Genomic DNA, 12,045 nt, shown 5'->3' on the forward strand with positions numbered 1-12,045 from the left:
GTGCTAAATTCTAATAACTTTCTTTCCTTCTTTCCCCACTCTCTCCCCCCCTCCCTCCCTCCCTCCAACCCACCCTACCTAGCAAGAGGGCTCCAGACTCACCTCGTGTATTTCCTTCCCCAGTCCTAAGTCAGGCATTCCTCCAAGGAGTCTGTTTCTTTTATTGAAGAATGGTATTAGAAAACAGGATCTGGTTTATTCCTCCTGTGGTATTGGTGCTTCTAGGCCCTCTCAGCTGATAGAGCAAAGAAAAACATGTGTGCATACTAACCCGTGTATATACACATTATCTATAAGCATTTCCAAATATAACCATCTATATTAAGCTAAACCTGAGTTCATACAGATGTCTCCAACTCTAACTTTTAATTCTTCAAATCCAGTTATACATGTATAGTGGTTTTAGAATTGTCAATCCATACCCCCATGGAAGTAATTTTATCAAAAAGAATATAGTTTTTATGTATAGTTCCTTTTGTCTTTATCTTAGAGACTCATTTCCAAAGTTATACAAGTTAGAAAGTTTTCCCTATCCATTTCAATGAAGTTGTTTCATACATTAATAATACAGTTAGATTATTTTGCTGTAGTATGCATTTTATCGTGGAATCCCTGACCTTCTAGATTAATATTTAAAAAAATTATTTTTGCTATTTCATACCTTAAGTTTTCCTCTTTGTGCTGAAAAGTCCTATGGGTTTTGACAAATGAATGTTATGTACCCACAATTACAGTATCATACGGAAGAGTTTCACTGCTGTAAAAATTCTACTGTGCTTCACCCATTGAACCCTTTTCTCATTCCCAAGCAATTGACAAAAACTACTCTGTTGACCATCTCTAGTTTTGCCTTTTATAGAATACCATATAATTGGAATCATAGGGTATGTCACCCTTTTAGACTGGCTTCTTTGTACTTAGTAATATGCATTTAAGATTTATCGATGTCTTTGCACTAGCCTGATAGCTCACTCTTTTTTTGCTGAATAGTATTACAACGTATAGATGTACCATAGTTTATCCATTCACCTATTACTGAGGGACCTCTTGCTTCCAGTTTTTGGTGATTATGAATTCTTAAAGATTTTTTAAAATAACCAAAGCATTGGAAATAATAGATATCTTCAACATTGAGACAATCTTTGAATACACAATAGTACAGCTATATAATCCTATATTAAAAGAGTTTTTAGTAGCACTGGAGAAAACAAATAAATATAGCACACAAAAATGATATATTTAGTATGTTCTCAATGACATGAAACATGCATATAAATCTATATATACATAGAAGGAAATACGGCATGATGTTTATATAAGTTATCTCTGGGAATTGGAATAATAAGCGATAGCTACCCTTTAAATAATTATCCATATTTTCCACAAAGGTTATTTTTACTTTTATAATTTAGAAAAAATAAATTAAATTGTTTCTTAATCACGATTCATACTGTAAATATTCTGTGGGGAGCTGCAATTGCATGTATTCAGAAGCATTTTTGGAATTTTTCTCCTCTTCCCTCCATTTCTTGGAGATCGCCTTTCTGGAATAGTTCTTCTGTGCTTTAGATTCATTTTCATTCTTCTGGCTCTTCAAATCCTTTTAAACGTGCAACTTTGTTTCCCCTTACTCTTTCCTTTCCATCACTCATTAAAATCATGGCAAATATCACCAGACATCTCATTTTCCTATTCGCGGTAGTACTTTAGGGTCATGTGGCAATCAGGACCTTTGTTTCCGGAATACCTTACTTTCTATATTTGTAAGCAAGATTATTTACATTCCTTTGACATTGGGTGTTATAAAGATTCAACTTATTACATTTTTAGGTATTTTTGATTGTTGTTTGTATAGCGAAAGGTGGAAGATAGGACCATTAAACACATGGAAAGAAGAAGGGGGGAAAAACTAAAGTGAATACATGTAAAATTAGCATACTACTTTAAAAGTGTAACTCCTGTCACCTGAGCCAGCTGTTTCTACATAAAGGCAAAATTAATGAGGAAAGCTTATTATGGTTTTGTTGGTGGATGATTTGAAGAATAACAAAGTATAGGCCTTCAATTCTTTCACTTTTAAAAGAGCTCTTAAATTTCTGTTTCTGTTTTAAATAAGTTGATTTAGTATGTATTTCTATGACCATTGGTAAAACTATTTAGACAAACCTTATTTCTTTTGGAATATTATAAACTCATTATGTTTTTAACAAATATTGAAAATTTTATTTTAAGATTTCTTCTTTCCCAGTGCTAAGGACACTGGAAAAATGTTTATATTAATTCCAGTGCATACCCCTAACCACATTGGAAGTTCTGCAGCTGATGAAAAGGGATACATCCTGCTGGCTGTCAACACCTGCGTCCTGCTCTCGGAAGATTTAGTTCGAAAGAAACACCTTTGAAATGTAGAGAAAACCACATACCAATAGGGTATAAAATGGTTCTTGCCAATGTCTGACTCAGCAATGGTTTCCCAAAAAGCCCAATTCTTCTGGAAAAAGAGATGGTCCCAAGCCAGTGGAAGTTGGTTAACGTTTTGTGAGCTTCTGCTTTGTTATAGGCAGTGTTAATTGCTGGATTTCAGAATGTGAGCAATCCTTAGTCATTCTGTCTATTCAAGGAGTTTATCGTCTAGCAAGAAAGGTAGGAATGCCAATAATTCTCTAGGAAGCTGTCTGATAAGTGATATTTTAGGGATAGGAAACATGGCACTGTGAATATCTCAAGATTAGGAAATTGAACCTAAATCACAACCAATCACAAACAGACAACTAGGCTTTAAGCTACAGCAATTCGATTTCCTTACTTTTCCTTCCTTCCTTCTAAACTTTTCTCTATAAAAGTTTTGGCAAGCTCCCATGGGCAGCGAGCTTCTAGCCACTTCTGGTTTGGTGCACTGCTTAATTCAAATCAAATTTTGCTCAAATAAACTCTTGAATTTTAATATGCCTCAGTTTATCTATTAGCATACTTAACACAATTAAATTAGAATACATATATTGAGCATTGGTAATGGCTTTTAAGGTCTCATATACTAAGCACCAGATCCTGTTCAAGAATCTTCATCAGTTCTCTCAGTTTACACTTTTATGTCTCTAGTCTTAGAAGCTTATTACCTTCCGAGTTTGTCTGTTTTATCAGCTCTAGTTTGAAGACCTTTCCTTGTGTTAGTGTAAAATCTGGTTTCTTATAAACTCCACTCATTTTGCTCTTGGAGCAACAGAGAACGAGTCTACTTTTTCTCTTGCTTAATGGAATTTAAAACATATAGATGCGATTCAGTTTCTAAATTATTCCTTTCCTAGGTAAACATGGTCTCATCCCCTTTGTCTCTCTTGTGAATGGGTCTATCACTGAGTAGGTCATCTCTTCCTGTAACCTAGATACTCTACACTTGACCTTATAAAATTACCCTTTTTCAAATTATCATTCACAGCTCTCAAGCACTTGTTAATTTCCTTCTGAAAGAAAATTTAAATATTTTTGACCCATAGCTTTGCCTGCCTTAGGTATTTTGTGGGCTTCACCAGAAATAAGTTCTTCTTTTTCGATTCCTCCCTCCCTCCTTCTCTTTCTTCTTTTTTTAATGCTATGATCTTCTAATGTGTTCACAGATTCTACCAACTTGAGATTCCTCGCAGTGATGTTTTGTCCTCTGTCATATCCAAAAAAGTTAAGGCAGTGTTTCCCAGAAAAATATATTTCATCTGTCTTCCAGTGAGTGATACATTGTCAGACAGAGATGGTTTTCTGTAGAATGATTTTAAAAGGTGATGGTTTTAATAGGCCTTTTGTCATTGAGCATAAATACTTCATCCAGGAAGACAACAATATATCGTGGGTGGATTAAATCATTGGTTTCTAAACTGAGCTTGGCAGATGCCTTGAGAGTCCCTTAGAGTTGCCCACATAGCTACCAAGGGGAGGTGTGTACGAAGGGTGGCATCCAGCTCAGCTAAGGACGCTCCACTTTTATCTGGGGTGTGTGTGTGTGTGTGTGTGTGTGTGTGTGTGTTTGTGGGTGGTGGGTGTGAGGGAGAGGAAGAGGACGGGGGGGGGAGAGAGAGCGAGCGAAACTGGGCTTTGATTAAAAATTGTTTTGAAAACCTCTTGGGTGTTCTGAATATTTTAGATACCACCTTAGAATTTTTCCTTATAAACAGAATTTTCTTATTAACCCTCTGGCTTAAGCTGGACTCTTGTGACATTAGAATTTTATTTATAACAATTAATACAGATGCCACCTACATGGGCTAATGACATTGAATGAAGAAGTAAAGATTAGGAATAGGTAAACTCAGGAACTTCTGGAACCCTGCTGTCATGCAAATATCCTTGATAATGGAGAAAAGAAAATGAAATTATAGTTCATATGGCTGTATAGGAATAGAATTGTTCTTACAAGCATGCTTTCCAAAGGTTCCCAGAGGCTGTGCAGCTCTTTAAATCAGCAAGCCCCTTTTATTTTCAATCACAAAGTGGAAAAAAGCACCTCCTTTTCTCTTTTTCTCTTTTAAGAAATCTAAACTGTAAGTATTGTCGAGTCACCTTATCTCTCTCTGAAGAGGGAAATGCCATCCCTTTGTAGGTTGGATGTAGAAGATTTATGAAGAAAAAAGGGTAGCGAAATGGATCATAGCAGCATTGGATTTGATATTTTCTCCATTTTACAATGTTCTGCCTTGCTTGACATGTTTACTTTACAGACACTTATATTCCTGGCTCAGGGTTGCTCTCTGAACACCACGGTGCATAATTAATGTCAAGGTGGAAGGCGATTATGCTGCAAATGCTGTTCCCTCTGCTCTGAAAAGCACTTTTAAAGCCAATTAGGTCACACATGGTTCATTCTCTTAGAAATTTTTCTTAATTGTTCAGCTAAAGAGAATGCCTTGGGGAGTTTATAAACAGATATTCCAATGAGCCGTCTGTCCTGGGGTGTGTGGGTGTGCTGGGACAAGGGTACAGTATCTCACAGGGCACGGTGGGGAGGAGGGGGAGGTGATTGTTGTAGAAAAGAGGGAGCCCAAGAAGGTTATTTTTTTAAGCCTCAGAAATAAAAGCAACACAACAAAGAACACAATTTAGCTAAAAAGTATGTGACAAATTGTGCACTGTTCTAAAAAAGAAAGCTCTTCTTATTTTCCTCACTTCAGTGGCCTCTGAGGTTCACGTGGCAAGGAACATGTCAGGCTAGAAATTAGATACAAAATACGTTTTTAAATGGACCATTTCTTTTATGTTCAGTTGTCATTTGTTGCTCTTTCTGAGTCCTCTGCTGACAGGGAAGTAGGCTGACAAAGCTTGCAGTAGCGGTGGATCAAGTAAACCTGATGGAGAGTTCTCAGGCTTTTTTTTTGTGTGTGTGATGTCTGTAGTCACTAAGCCTGGAGCCAGAAGATGAGCTGTCCTCAAGGTGACAGTCAGTGGGAAAAGGAAGAAAATAGAAATTCCTTTAGATTTTCGTCTGCATATACACCAATTTAGATTACAATAGCAGTAGATGGCACTTCTTTCTTCGGTTTCTACCTTCCCATATTGAGGGTTCACTCGGAACCCCAGAGCTGATATGGAGGGAATCAGAATATGTTGCTTTGGTATAAAGATTATTTTGAAATGAAGGCAGTTGAGAGAGAAGCCTTCTGGGAGCTTTTCTTAAGTAGAAACTTCTGGGAAATCAGGCGACCATAAATTTCCTCTTTAGAGCAGCTCTTCTCCTGGAAGGAAGAAGGAGAATAAATCCTACCTAAAACCCCTTCTCAGAGAAGTTTTATGGCCCTGAAGGAAACAGAAAGTCCACTTATACCTGTGCAGACAAATATCACAAATTTTCTTATCTCTCGATTGTTCTCATAGAAGTCCATTTATCTTTCCGAAAGAAAACCGTTCTTTTCATAAAAGCCTTTTCTACCCCACTTCTTTTCCTATACTAAGTTACGTTCCTAAACCTCTAACTTCAGCTATTTAAGGAGGCAGCTACTTCTTTTGCTGGATCCCACATTCACATAAATAAACCCTTTTCACTGCTTAGTGTCTTAGGTCAATTTAATTTGCACATCCCCATCACTGAATCTAAGTGGGTGGAGGAAAAGTGTTTCTTCCCCTACATGAACTTACTACCTTCATCACATCTTCACATAATACACACCATATTTCCTCATGTTTCTCTTGAATCATTGTGTGGACATAATAAGTACTTGCATATAATCACCATGTGTAAGTAGGTAATTAAGAAACAGGCTAAGAAAGGATTCTACTGCAAGAGGTTTGGTGAGGGCGTGCCGCAGGTGAAATCTGAAGAGGACTGAGGGAGGCCGGATAGGGTCAGGGAGGTAGCTCTGCAGAGATGTTGGTTCCGCTGAAGTCTAGCCTTAGCCTGATCCCACCTGGAGCTCTGGACCATGGTACCACATGCTTGTCCTACTTTGAAACAGGGGAGCTAGTTTTTTTTTAATATTACCTAGCAGTCAGTCGTTGGCTCTCCCTGGAAGGAGAGCATTTCTAGGGAAGTGGTTCCAGTCAGGCTTCTGTAGGCATCTCTCATGAGACGGATGCATCTGTGAGCTGCTAGGAGCCAAACTCGGAACCATTGGGGGATGAAGGAAATTCTGCTAAGACAACAGCAATGTCTACCCCATGCAAAATATCCATCTTGTCCAGTGTTTATGACAGAGATATCCCCGGACCTACTGTAGATATGCTAAATCTTTGTGTGAAAAGAATTATTAAAAATAGAGGGCAAGGGTCAACAAAACATTTACAGATAATAAATATTTTAGACTTTGTGGGCCAGGTGGTCTTTGTTGCAACTACTCAGTATTGCTGTTATAGCATAAAAATAGCCATAGACAATATATAAACAAATGGGCAAGGCTGTGTTCCAGTAAAACTTTATTTACAAAATCAGGCAGGTGGCCTGATTTGGCCTGCAGGCTATAGTTTGTTGACCCCTGATATAGGGGATAAAATAGAGATGAAAAATCGGTATTTGCAATTTATCTATCCTCTTAAAATAGCATTAAATTTTAATTTCAAATAAAAAGCTTATAACTAACATATTTTCCAGTTTTGGTTTAGAGTATAGGTTTTACAGTTATAGAGACCAGAATTCCACTTTTCCACTCTCCAGGCTACCCAGTTCACAGGGTCATGTTGAGGAATAAATAAGAAAATGTATCTTTAATATGGTGACTGGCACTTAGTGCTTAATAATGATGCTTTATCACTGTTGTTCTTTCCTATGGAATAGTGTTGTATAATTATTTCACTGGCGTTATCATGATTTTTATTCAGTGTTCGATTTACTTCTGAGGTATTATGAGATTAGAAATAAAATTTTGCAGAGTAAATATGACTACACAAGGGAAGTTCTATTTTCCCATTTCAAGTCGACCTTGACCAAGATACATGCCTTCTGACTTTCTTACCTCCCCCTCTGTTGCTCAGCAGAGGTAGATGGAACAAAGATTTAGAAAACAGATCCTCAGCTGGAGATGGTAATGACATTGTGGAGCAATTAGACGGTATATGTCTTATAGACATATAAGTGGATCTCATTTGCTGTAACAAAGAATGACAAGAGTTGGAAAATCAGCTGACCTGAGACTTCACCTTACCTTGGCCACTCCCTTGTTCGCCACTTGCTTCACTTCCTCACTGAGTGCCCGAATGTGTTTCTGACTCCTTTGAATGTAAGTCAAAACCACCTTCACTTAGTTAATTTAGCTTCCATTATAGGATGGAGACAAGCCTTGAATTGGGGGCTTGATTTAAAACAGAGCTATCTCTCTCTGTTTCTCAGGCAGGAAAAAAAATGTGAGCAAAAATGATTCTTGTCTCTAAGGCGCCTGTGGAGCTGGCCCCTGTTCCAGAGAAGAAGCTGAAAGGACCAGCACTGCTGATGTGGATTCATTGAGAATGTGTACTCCTCAGAGTCAAGCCATCCATCATTACTCACTCACTGGGATTTTACTGCTGAGATGACTACATAATGTCCAAGATGGACATACAACTCTGCAACAGCCCTGGGGAAACAAATGGCACCCCTCTGGTAGATTAAATGGATTGGGCCATCAGAGGGAATCCGTTTTACGGAATCATTTGGCTTACTGAATAGCCTCATGTTACAGATAAATGAAATCCTATAGCAAAGGAGCCAAACCTGCTCTTATAGTCATTTTTCCAGAAGAAGAGTCATTTATTGCCAGAAAAAGTTCAACTTCATGATAATGGGGATCACTGGACTGTGAAAGTCCTAGACTGGGAGAATCCTTTGCTTTTAAAATAATATCCTAAGTTCTCATCATGGTTATAAATAATTTAGTCTCTGGCCACTTTCTTCCTCATTCATACACTCCAGCCATGTTGGCTTTTTATTTGTCCCTCAAATTCGTCGAATGTATACCATTCCAGGGACTATGCACCTGCTGTTCCTCTGCCTGGAATACCCTTTGCCCAGGTCTTCACGAGACTGGTACTTTGTGATCATTGTTTCAGCTCAAATGTTGCTTTCTTGGGGAGTTCTATGTTGATAGTCAAATCTCAATGCAAAAGACGTCCATATCACTCTCTGATACGTTATCCTGAATTATTATCTTTCTACCACTTTTCATTTTCTAGGACTCTCTTATTTATTGTTTACTTATTTGTTTTAGTCTCTTTTTCTAAAATATAAGTTTCATGAGAGTGCTTCCTTTTTTTTTCTCTGTGTTTCCAGCTTCTAGATGATGCCTGGCACAAGGTGATGCTTAATTAGTATTTTCTGAAAGAACGAATTAAAAAATGAGTCAGATAACCTGGATCATGTTCAGAAATGGTCCTGTAAAAATTGAGAATTTCTGTACTCTTTCTGGGTCCCAGTTTTCCTTAAATTGAAGAGATTAGAGAATCCTAAAGAATTTATACATATGTATTTTATGATGCTACAGGGATTTTTCTTTTCACTGACTTCAAAATTATGTTAGCCATATCAAAAAAAAAAATCATAACGATTAGAATGGAGTTAGTACTCTGCGTCTTTGTTTGTGGCTACATCCTCACCAGGCCAAAATAATGAAATTGTTTCATCAAATCTGTTATTTGACATCACAAAAAGTTTATTTTCAGTTTATATATACACAATTCAAGTGAATAGTTAAAGATGATATTAAACTAGAATAGTTGACCTTAAAATCCTGAGCTATGAGATGCAAATGTTACTTTCCAATTGTCAGATTATTTTCCATTGAGAAGTGAGTCTTAGTAAAATATGGCATGCTCACTAGAGTTTATGTCAATAGCACTTCAGATATCAGCGGGTTTGACTTCGATTTTGTTTTTTTTTTGAAGATGATAGAAAATATCTCCTAACACACAACCGTACACAGCATTGGCCCTGTCATTTATTTTGAAGATTATACTTTTATCAGCAGGATGTTCTTCTTCCTAGTAGGCTATAGTCGCCTTGCCCAGTGCTCATTTTTGTGCTGAGATCACATGCTGCGTATTAGTGGTTGATATTATTTGGTCAGCTCTATTCATTTATACTTCATTCCATGCACACAGCAATGTGTATAATTTTAGAAATCAAAGAGTTTTTACCAGTATATTTCATTTTTTCGCTCACAGGCATTTATCGAGTGTTCTCAGTGCTTTGGGGGAATGAAGACAAGTACATAGAAAATGTGGATTTATTTTCCATATTATATATTATAGGCATTAACTAAACACCTGCTGTTTACCAGGCATAAGCTGGACACTTTCCCTTTAATTATGTCATTTATTCCTAAAAGTCATTACACTTTAGAGGTATTATTGTTCAAATCTGGCAGATAGAAAAAATTAGGTAAAAGATTCTTGAATTTTCCCAGGATTAAATTTATGTCAAAGCGAGTACTTAAAATTAGTTTTCTGATTTCAACTCCGGTACCCATTACAGAAAGACAAATTATACATAACATTAATGAAATGACTACAGACAAGGCAAGCTACTCTAAATACAGGAAGGGAGGAGAAACATATACACTATATCTCCACTTTAAGGAGGCAAGTGTATTGGTCCGAGTTCTCTAGTGATACAGATTTGATCTGCAGTCTGCAAGCCGATGACTAAGAAGAGCCGATGGTGTGAGTTCTCATCCAAAGGCCAGCAGGCCCAAGATTCAGAAGCAGCTGATGTTTCAGTTCAAGTCCAAAGGCAGGAAAAAACCTGTGTCTCAGGTTCAAGGAAGGAATCACCTCTTATTCATGGGAGGATCAGTTTTTTTGGTCTATTGAGGCCCACATTGACTGGATGAGGACCACCCTCATTAGGGAAGGCGATCCATTTATTCAATCTGCTGATTCAAGGTTTAGTTTCAATCAGACACACCCAGAACAATGCTTGACAATCCATTTGGGTACTACTTGATCCAGTCAAGTTGATGTGTAAAATTAACCATTACAGTGGTTTGCCCTACACTCTCTTGTTATGTATTGAGCAGCAATAGGTTATGGTTGCTTCTGCACTGGAATTCTTATGTCAAGCTGTTTTTTGTTTTTTTTTTTAAGTTTAGTCAGATGCTTGCTTTTTATTTTTTTACACTGCCCAATATCCATTTTTCTTTTGTAAGAATTCTATTTTTTTTTTTTTTGGTTGAAACTATGGTATGCATGTTACGTAGCTAGCTCAAAAATAAACAGTGAAACAAAAGAGGAAAAGAGAAAAAAGGAAAACAAAAAGTCATTTACTCTAGGAATCCGGGTTTGTGTTTGTGCTCCACGTGAGGAATTACCTCTCTTCGGTTACCTGTTCATGAGGGGCCTGTATGTACATCAAGCCCTACTTTTCTCTTCTTCAAGAGCAGACATGTGACCCAAGCTAATCTCAATACACTCTCTCTCTGGGACTGTGAATCTTGAGTAGCGTGGCATAAAGAGGAAAAATGGTTGGGTACAACTGTGCCAGCGGCAGAGGCTCTTTGAGTACTCCCTGCTGCTTACATGACGGGAACTGCCAGATTTTAAGCCTGGTTCTTTGTTCTCCCATCAACAGCCTTCTAATTTTTCTTTTTGCTTAGTTACATTTGTTTTTGTTGCTTATAATGGAAGTAGCCTATCAGACACAAAGCATTATGTGATTCCTCCCCACCTTCTGTGTCTAGACTCTGTGGGGATGAACAGCTACTGTTTTAGATTTGTCACTGCAATGGATTTCCCAAAAGATTAAATATTCATCTGAAGCCTGGACTACCACCGAGAATTCTGTAGCAAAGCTATTTTTTGAAGTGCTTTCATTTTCACATTGTCAAATTTGGTTTCCTTTGACTCATATGGTCCCTACATCCTGAGACTGGGACTAAAGCCATTATTTTTGTTTAATCTTAAAATCTTCTTATAATACTTTTCAAGTGGGATTCCTAGAGTTATTCAATCATCTATGTTGCCTGCTTTAACAAGGGGTAAAATGGCTGATTATACAGCATCCTTCCGACCACCGTAGTAGAGTTTCTGTACAATAAGACCACAAGTCTCTCCATCCTTGATAAAGAAGCAAAACCCACAAGAGACTACTTGAAGTACTTGGAGACTTGACAGCATGGAATAAGACCCAGGAACTGAACTCAAAGCTTTCTCCTTCATTGGTTTCAACAACCTGACTTGTAGGGTTCATCTTTCTCTCTCCTTCTTCTGTGCACTGACCTGCGCTATTCATAGAATGCTCTGGTGTGTCTCTGAGTCAGACACCAGTGCATTCCGTGGTTGCATTCTAGAGCTGGATCCAGTCAGGAACATGGGCCAGGGACCAGCAACAACATCTGTTTTAGAAAAACCCATCACTCCTGCCATTCTTCCATTGTTCTGCTTTGTCTTGGCAGATAAAAATGTTCTCCTCTGACAGTTTCATTTGGCTCCTTTAGAGCCTTACAAATCCTCAAATTGCCATCTGGGTTCTTTCCTATCGCTATCAAGTGGGTCTTACCATTTCTGCTTTTTCGTATTCAGCATATTATGCCTCCGTCCCCTTGTTCTCTTTGGCTTATTTTTTCCCAGTGTCATACTCACCATACAGTCTCATCCTTACTTTTC

The sequence above is a fragment of the Pteropus alecto genome, unplaced genomic scaffold, assembly GCF_000325575.1.
Source record: "Pteropus alecto unplaced genomic scaffold, ASM32557v1 scaffold8, whole genome shotgun sequence".
NCBI classification, from domain to species: Eukaryota; Metazoa; Chordata; class Mammalia; order Chiroptera; family Pteropodidae; genus Pteropus; species Pteropus alecto.